The sequence below is a fragment of the Colossoma macropomum genome, unplaced genomic scaffold, assembly GCF_904425465.1.
Source record: "Colossoma macropomum unplaced genomic scaffold, Colossoma_macropomum, whole genome shotgun sequence".
NCBI classification, from domain to species: Eukaryota; Metazoa; Chordata; class Actinopteri; order Characiformes; family Serrasalmidae; genus Colossoma; species Colossoma macropomum.
The window spans coordinates 30,744,713-30,754,184 of NW_023494786.1; positions in this window are offsets into that span (position 1 = coordinate 30,744,713).

The window sequence follows — 9,472 nt, forward strand, 5'->3', positions numbered from 1 at the left end:
ATGTGACTCATCAGACCACAGCACATGCTTACACTGTGCATCAGTCCATTTCAGATGAGCTCAAGCCCAGAGAAGTCGGCGGTGTTTCTGGACATTGGGACTATAACAAAGCATGGTTACATCACCTGTTTAAGATGTTTTTTGAATATTTCACAACAATCATTAATTTCAATATCAGCATATATTTACAAAAAAACTATGTTTAAGAAGGTGCTGTTTACAAAACACTGCTTCCTGTTTTTATTTGCATTTCACCTATTGTCCCAATTTTTTGAAATTGAAAGAACTACCAAAGAACCGGCCTGTCTGTGTAGAGAAATGTACCTGAATTTACTGTACTCTAAACGGAACCTTTTTGAAAAGGGTTCTATATGCACCAAAAGGGTTCTTCCATTGTTACAGGCATGATATCGTATCAACAGAAGAACCCTTATTGGTGCTATATTGAAAAGATTCTATATATCAAACCATCTACAAGACTTTCTCCATCAATCTGAAGAACCTTTTACAATGCAAAGAAACCTTTAATCATGCAGAGGGTTCTTTGGGTGTTCATGGTTCTATATAGTACCATTTTCTTCACTGAAGAACCCTTGAAGAACTGTCTTTTTTAAGTGTGTGTAGTGAGATATTTTATTATTTCTAAAGATTTGGCCCAGCTGACCAGGCCTGTCTGTGTGAAGAAAAGGTAACTGAGAACAATAGGGAGCTCAATATAATAATAATAATGATAATGAATAATAAATTATATTATGAATAATAATAATAATAATAATAATAATGACTGCTATGGATAAACATATGAATAAAAATAATATTATGATAACTATGGATGAAGTACCCTGTATAATATCTGACTGTCCTGAAAATGCTCTCAATAGCCTTAATTCTAAAGTTGTGAATGTTACTGGTGCTTTGGCACCTGTGAGAACCAAAACAACCTCTGGTAGGCCCAAAGCACACAGAAAAGGCCCAAAGCACACAGAAAAGGCCCAAAGCACACAGAAAAGGCCCAAAGCACACAGAAAAGAGAACGCATGAAAGCTGAGTGTAAATGAAGACACACTAAACTTCAAATTCACTACAACATTTGTAAAGACAGACTAATAACCACAGCTTAGAAGTACATAAAGCCAGGCAGTCTCATTAATAAGAACATCAATAATGTCTGTACCTTATTTACAGTGTTTGACAAACAGACAAACCCACCAGCACAGGCAGACCTGGAACTCCTCTCTGTGGAGAAACGTAATGAATTTGCAGCTTTCTTTAGTAATAAAACCCTAAAGGTCAGATCACCACTTCTTCTATGAATAGAGTCAGCATGTACCACCTCAAAATAACAAGATACATAAAAAAGTCCAAATTCTCTGCTATTGACCTGAAAACTCTCAAGGAAACAGTTTAGCTTCTAAAATTATGTGTTCTTGATGTTCTGCCACTCGCCTTTAAAAGAAGGCCTTGGCTGCCCAGCAATGGATTTATTGCAAATAGTGAATGGGTCACTCCTCTCAGGCTCTTCACTGGGCCGCTGGAAACTGCTGTGATCAAGCCTCTGCTAAAACAGAGCCACCTAGATGTTTCTGTCCTTAATAACTTCTATTATAACCTATTTCTAATCTTCCATTCATGGGTTACATTATTGAGAAAATTGTCTTCACTCAGCTCAGCAAATTCCTAAATCAATACTTTTGTTTGTGAGTTCAGATCGTGCCTTTAACATGGTGGTGGTAGTATGAAGGAAGATTGGGGTGGGGGGGGGTCTGAAAACCTGGACTGGAGTTCTGGGCACCTTCTGCCTGTAGCTAGAAGGCCAAACCCCCCCTCATAGCTGTAGTAGGACTGATGCAGGACTGAGGAACAGGGGGGAGATGGGGTGACGGTGGGGATTGTGAACACTTCGTCATGGGAATGGAAGGTGAGGATGTGAATTAATAGGGCGTTAGATTGGGAGAAGGAGGGGTTTCAGCCATGCTCCTCCCCCCAAACTTCAGTTATAACATAACTGCATTAAGACGACTTCCAGTCAGGTTTCTGTTCACGTCACAGCACAGAGACCTTATAAAGGCCTTAACGTTTGCTAGTTAAATCTTAAAATCACGTAGCCGACTTCATAATGCAGCTCACATTCACTCGCCTGTTTGCTCAGTAAACGTATCCTCTCACAGCAAGTTATGCTAATTTTTACATTAGAACTTAGTGGTTAAGACTCTGATGGCAGATTTGCACTGTGAAGCGTAACATTTCACACAGGCTTGGTGGGAAAACTTTTTCTGGTGACTATTTTACTTATCATGGCTGACGGTCTCACTTTCCATGACTGGGGTGGCCAGAAGGAGGCCATACTTCATACTGGGGTGGGACTGGCCACCCCTGGCAACCCCTTGGCTTTGCTCCATTGATGACCGTTGCACCCTGTTTACAAAAATAACTGCATTAGGCTCACCGCCGTCATGCTTAAATGGTAGAGATTTGTTTTGTCAGTTCACTTCTATACGACATTTGAAGACTTTACACTGTCATTTGCACTGATGCTGGCTGCTCTGAAGTTCAAAAGCTACTAACGAATCTATAAGACAAAGCGAAAGCAGTTCTACACAGATGCTGTGCACTGAAAGCTTAACGTTACTAGGAAAAATGTCAAATTGGTAGCACTGCAGCTTCTGAGAGTCAAGCAATGCCAGTGGGAATGGCAACATGCCCAGATGTTCTAAGTTCAAATTTTCTTGTATTATAACATTTTATTCTAACGCTGTTTGCCATCCGGTGTTGATGGGTTCCCCTTTGAGTCTTGGTTCCTCTCAAGGTTTCTTCCTCTTGCTCTTAGGGAGTTTTTCCTTGTCACTGTCACCACTGGCGACGCTCATGGGGACTCGGACCCAGATTTTTCTGTAAAGCTGCTTTGTGACAACGCCTGCTGTAAAAAGCGCTATATAAATAAACTTTGACTTGACTTGACTAAATAACTTCACAAAACATCAAATTTCACTTTAGACTAAATATTGAACATGTAAATTTTTGGGGATAACAGCTGAAGACCTCTAATGAAAAAACAAATGCAATGTATGTAAACATCCTTCTCTTATTTATAGCAAAAATATAATTTAAACAGCAGCAAGCTTTTTGAGCAAATTTTTTCTTTTTATAATACATAATACATAATTGTTATTTCTACCTGCTGCTATGAATGTCTATGTATCGTACCTAGACCCTCTTATTTCTTATCTTTTCTTGAAATTTCTGTCCGTTTATTTTATTATTTCTGTTTACTGTTTTCCTCTATTTATTAATTTATTTGTTTTTCCTTTTTCTTTCCCCAGCTTTATTTTATTTAGAGTTATATGATATAAGCCTGGATCTGAAGTTATAACAGAGCAGTGTGCTCACTAATGTTGTTGTTATATGTGCAAAATATCTATTTAAAAAATAGCACTAAATACACAAAATGGACCACCAGCCACCACTAATACTGCAGTACAGTGTAGTAGTATATCATACACTCTTAAAAAAGAAGTAAGGAAAATGGCTCTATATAGAACCATGAACATTCAAAGAGCCCTTTGCATGATTAAAGGGTTCTTTGCATTGTTAAAGGGTTCCTCAGATGGATGGAGAATGTGCTGTTGATGGTTCTATACAGCACCAAAAAGTGTTCTTCTATTGTGACGATGTCAATCCTGTAAAAGTGCATTATATGAAGAGCGTACCTTTGTATAAATGTTACAAAAATAAATAAATATCTGTTTTAAAGGTTATGAGAAAGTTTATATAATTTAATAAGGTCAGCTCTCTTAGTGACAAACTAAGAGAAAACCTCCAAGATGGAAAGAATGTTGCAGGTTTCCTTAGATTTCCCCACTTGTAGACACTTTTCTCTGCCCAGTGGTCTGAAGAGGGCTTTTACTCCCACAGATGTGGATCAAAATTGGTGGAAAAAAGCAACACTGGATTCTGTTCACATGCAGAATCTGAGGGCACTGGTGACCCAGCAGACAGCACACTCCCTTTAACTAGTTAACATGCGCCTCATTGGCTGGGTCAGGTGTGAAGAGTAGAGGAACCACACAAATGTGCAGAGCAAAGGTTCACCAGGACTATAACTGGGAACCGCTGACTTGAACTGACTTTAAAGAAATGAGTGAGAAAAGCACGTCAAAAAAGCATGACTTAAAATCATAAAGATGTGAAAATATTAGACAAAATGCTAAAAATATTAGTGGGTCTTATAAGTCTTATAAGTCAGAAAGCAAAGAGTTTTTATAGACTTTAAAAAGAGGACAGAGATTAGGACAAAGCACAGCAAAGTAACAGTGGGCATACAGCCAAAAATGTATGTCCTGGCACTATTACGATTCTGACGGCTCCAGTATGTCAAAATAAACTTGGTACCACTTTAAAATAAGACTACCCTTATAATGTGTTCATAGATGGTTTAAAATGAGTTTATTAATGGTTAATAATTAGGTTTTAAATACCTTTAAATCGTTAATAAGCAGTTACAACACAAAATAACCTTTTGTTTGCCTAATAGTGAACTTACATTCATTTATATTGTTCAGATTTTGATGTTTCTTAATGTTATTGTGACTTCATCATTAGTCAGTGTTAAACCTGTCAGCTTCATCACACTCATATTCATCAGATATAACAGCTCCCTTTTAAATAATGTGTAATAACTACTTATTAATGATTAATGAAGTGTTTATGACACGACTAATAACCACGAACAAACTATTTGTAAACCATTCATAAACACTTTATAAGTGGTACCGATATATTTTCAAATAAAACCATTTCAGATGCTTAAGAAAACCCATTTTTGGCTCATTACTCCGGGATGTCACTATACTTCCTAACAAAGTGAATCAGAAACGATTTATTGTGTAAAAAGGTAAAAAGAAAACCAAACAATGTATATATAAACGTTTGTCAGTACTGCTTTCTACACTCGCTCTGCAAATCTGGCAAAAAACGGTGCTAAATGTTGTTCCACATCTGAATTTCTACAATTTTTTCAAACTTTTCCGTTCCGCCTTAAATGCAGCAGCAGTTACATTCTGACACCTGTACAGACTCCGGAGTGTAAGAGCTGCACCGTTTAAGGTGGAGCTGGAGATCCAGATAAGAAGCTGTGTGTGTTTGCATCCTACTGACGTAACAGTTAATACACAACTCAAAACAATTCAGCCAGTGTTCTGGATGCTACATCGCCCACCACTACAGCCAAGACATTTAAACAGAAAAGCTGTATGTTTTGGCAGAACTGAGTAAAGACGACATCATTAAGGACAGAGGGAACCGAGTAGGCCGCGGCCCCGTGGATAAACACGTGTCTGGACAGCAGCTGCCTCGGTAACAGCGTCCGGCTACTCGTAGAAGCTCACGGTCAGAACAGAAGGTTTGAATAATGGGGACAGTGTGTTCCGAGGTGTGGTAGCCTATATTTTCATTAGAAAGACATTACCTCAGCAAAAACCACTTCCCTCAGAGCGGACGTCTTCACGCTCTCTTACGTTTGTTCTTCACACCAGGCCGTTTTATTGTATCAGTAAAAATGTTCTTACATCTCTGGGAATGAAGATCACAGCCTCACAGATTATTCCGTTTATGCTGGATATTTTAATGCTCTGTATTTGTTACACTTAACATCCAGCTTCACTTACCGAACTATACCAAACTGTGTTTGAGAGAAGGGGCTCCTCTTAAACTGCACCTTTAACAGCGGGATTGTAGAACACACTTAAAAGATGGTTCTTCAAGGGTTCCTTAGTAAAGAAAAATGGTTCTGTATAGGACCATGAACACTCAAAGAACCCTGTGCATGATTAAAGGATTCTTTGCATCATGAACGGGTTCTTCAGATTGATGGAGAATGTGCTGTATATGCTTTTACATAGCACCTTTTTGAAAAGGGTTCTATATAGCACCAATAAGGGGCTCTTCTATTGTTACAGACTTGAAATCATAACAAATGAAGAACGCTTTTGTGTAGGATTTCAAAGAAATTGAAACTAGGGGTATAAAAATGTATCAGTGCATTGATGATAAACAAGTAAAATCAATGCATAAATCATATTTAATAAAGTGTGCATGAGAATATATATTTAGGGCTGTTTTTTATTTTGTGTATTGTTTTTACTGTCTATGCTCCACTTCTGTGTAAGTAATTCACATTTGTATATTCAGAGTATTCTTGAAAATTTATTTTCTAATTATACCAAAATAATTATATTTATATATCCTGGAAAAACTACAACCCTATTTCCAAAAAAGTTGGGACGCGGTGCAGAATGTAAATAAAAATAGGGTGCAATGATGTGCAAATCATGTAAACCATATTTTTAAAGGAAAATAGTACAAAGACAACAGATCAAATGTTGAAATTTTATTGTTTTTTGAAAAATATTTGCCCATTTTGAGTTTGATACCAACGATACGTTCCAAAAAAGTTGGGACGGGGGCCTGTTTACCACTGAGTTTAATCACCTCTTCTTCTAACAACACTCTGTAAGTGTTTGGGAACTGAGGAGACACTGCTGTAGTTTTGAAAGTGAAATGTTTTCCCGTTCTTGTTTGATATATGATTTCAGCTGCTCATCAGTTCAGGGTCTCCTTTGTTATATTTTTCATTTCATAATGTGCCAAATGTTTCAGTGCTGACAGGTCTGGACTGCAGGTAGGTCAGTTTAGCATCTGGACTCTTTTAATACAGAGCAATGCTGTTGTAATACATGCAGAATGTGGTTTGACATTGTCTTGCTGAAATAATCAAGTCCTTCCCTCAAAAAGACGTCGTCTGGATGGCAGCATATGGTGCCAAAACATGTATATATCATTCAGCATTAATGGTGCCTTCACAGATGTGCATGTCACCCATACCATGTGCACTAAAGCCCCCCTACACCATCATAAATACTGGTTTTTGAACTGTACACTGATAACAAGCTGAGTGGTCTTTAGCTCGGAGGACACAGTTTTTTTTTTTAGCATAACACAACTTTACCAGCCTTTTGTTGCCCCCGTCCCAACTTTTTTGGAACATGTTGCTGGCATCAAATTTAAAATGAGCAAATATTTTTCAAAAAACAATTAAATTTCTCAGTTTTAACATTTGATATGTTGTCTTTGTACTATTTTCAATGAACTATTTGGGTTAAATGATTTGTATATAATTGCATTTTGTTTTTATTTACATTTTGCACAACATCCCAACTTTTTTGGAAATGGGGTTGTAAATTTCCTCCCTGTTTTTAAACAAAAGTGTTTGGTGTAGCATGTAAACATTGCTAAAGTTTCAAATCATATACTGTGCACGATCCTGCCTTCCGCCCAATGACAGCTGGGATAGGCTCCAGCACCCCACCGCGACCCAGAAGGATAAGCGGTTTAGGTGATGTATGTATGTATGTATACTGTGCACGTCCCAGTCCATACAGTCCATATATATAAACAAAGCTGCAAAAACAGCCTGTTTAGAAATCAAGGTTTCAACATATTTACATACACCTGCCTATTCAACCCTTAAGCTATATAAGTATGAGGATTATTTCAAACAAAACTGAACTAAAAATTGCAGACTTTTTTTTAAACGGAAGTCATTAGATCTTCTCTGCCTTGAAGGTCCTGAAGGTTCCCACTGGTTAACCATCATGTACAGCTGTGCAGTATAACAATATTTATCATTATTGTGACATATTTCATCACAGTTCGGTACTTTTTCTGAGCACATTGTGGACGTGGTCAGGACTTTAAACAACTCAAATTTCCAAATCAATGCAAAATTTTGACATCTTGAGATTTTTAGTTATTAAGGTAAAATTCTGACATAGTATGTTGAAATAATGAGTTATAAATTTAAAGATAAATCAAAGTAAGTCAACATTTTCAAAGAATATTTCAATATTTGATTAATATTTTAATTATTTTGAGATAGTAAATCAGAATTTTCAAGAAAATAAGTAATTATTTTGAGATACTAAATCAATATTTTTAGGAAAAAGTCATTTTTTGACAACCGCATTGTGGATATAGTCAGTACTTTGTAAATTAATGTTTGATTGCAAAGAGCATAATTAGTCCTGTTTAAGTGAATTTATTGCAGCCCAATGTAAGTAATTGGATTCATAGTTTTTGACACTAGTTTTTAAATGTGTTCCAACTTATCAGATGTCAGAAAAAAATGTGACATATCATAAATCATGAAAACATCTTCAAATATCCTGATATTAAATTTTTGCCAAATCATCCAGCTCTACCTCTGTTTTTGAGGCTCCCCAACAGTATATTTCAGCAATTTCAGAGTAAATTATCACCACACAGTGCAGGAACTGATTGTTTAGGTCAGCCAAGCTCATGTGCGGCCTTTTGTCTGTTGTCACGCGTTACTCACATCAGCAGATATTCATTACAGTCAGTGGGAGTGTGAAAAACGATCCCCGTCTGATTCCAATACCACAAAAATATCTAAATCAGTTTCCTCCATCACCAACTTCAGGATTAAACTGAGCAGCGTGACCTCAGGGCTGGTAATATGAGTCTGTCTGACACGAGCAGGCGGCCGAAAACAGCCATGAGGCCCACACGAAACCCCCAAGAACAATTACCCTCACCTCAACAACCTGAACAGACAGCAGTGGAGGCGGAGAAAAGACACACGAGTGGCAGAGGGAAAACATACAGTGTGAGAGTCCTGCTGCTACACGTGTCTGTGGCTTTCGGGCCGTTGATTAAAAGTCCTCTTTTGGCCATTGAGGTGGCCACACTGTAACACGAGAGTTCAGAATGAACCGCGTTAATTTAGCCTGATCTTTAAAAGCTGCCACTGTTTGACTCGTAAAACAGCATCTATTCACTGTGATCTCATCGATCCTCAGGCAGACAGATGCACTTTTGTAGGCTGGATGGTGTGTTTTACTCTCTTTGTGGGAACCTGTGGGGTTTTCGGTTTTTAGCAGTAACTCAAAGTAACTCAAAATAATGACTTATTTTCTTGAAATAGTGATGCAGTATCTCAAAGTAGTGACTTATTTTCTTGAAATAGTGATGCAGTATCTCAAAATAATGGCTTGTTTTCACAAATATGACTTAAGATTTTGAGTTATTAAGTCAACATTCTGACACTTTTAAAAATAGTGTGCTAAATTTCGAATAAATCATTATTTTGGTATAGTAAGTCAAAGTTTCTCAATATTTGTCAACATTTTGAGAACATGTGCCATTATATTGGGATACTAAGACAATATTTCAAGAAAAAAATAAATCACTATCTTGAGATACTGAATCAATATTTTGAGAAAATATCTCTGCTGTCAAAACAAAAAAATACGCTACATACCTTGACCATTGATTGCATTACATGCAAAGCTGGAAGTGATCTCTGTTTTCTGCCAGACACATGAAGGGGTACGGGGGTCTGCACCCAGAAGTTGCAAACGGAGGTTAAACATCCCGACGGCTGTCCGGCACCTTCCTC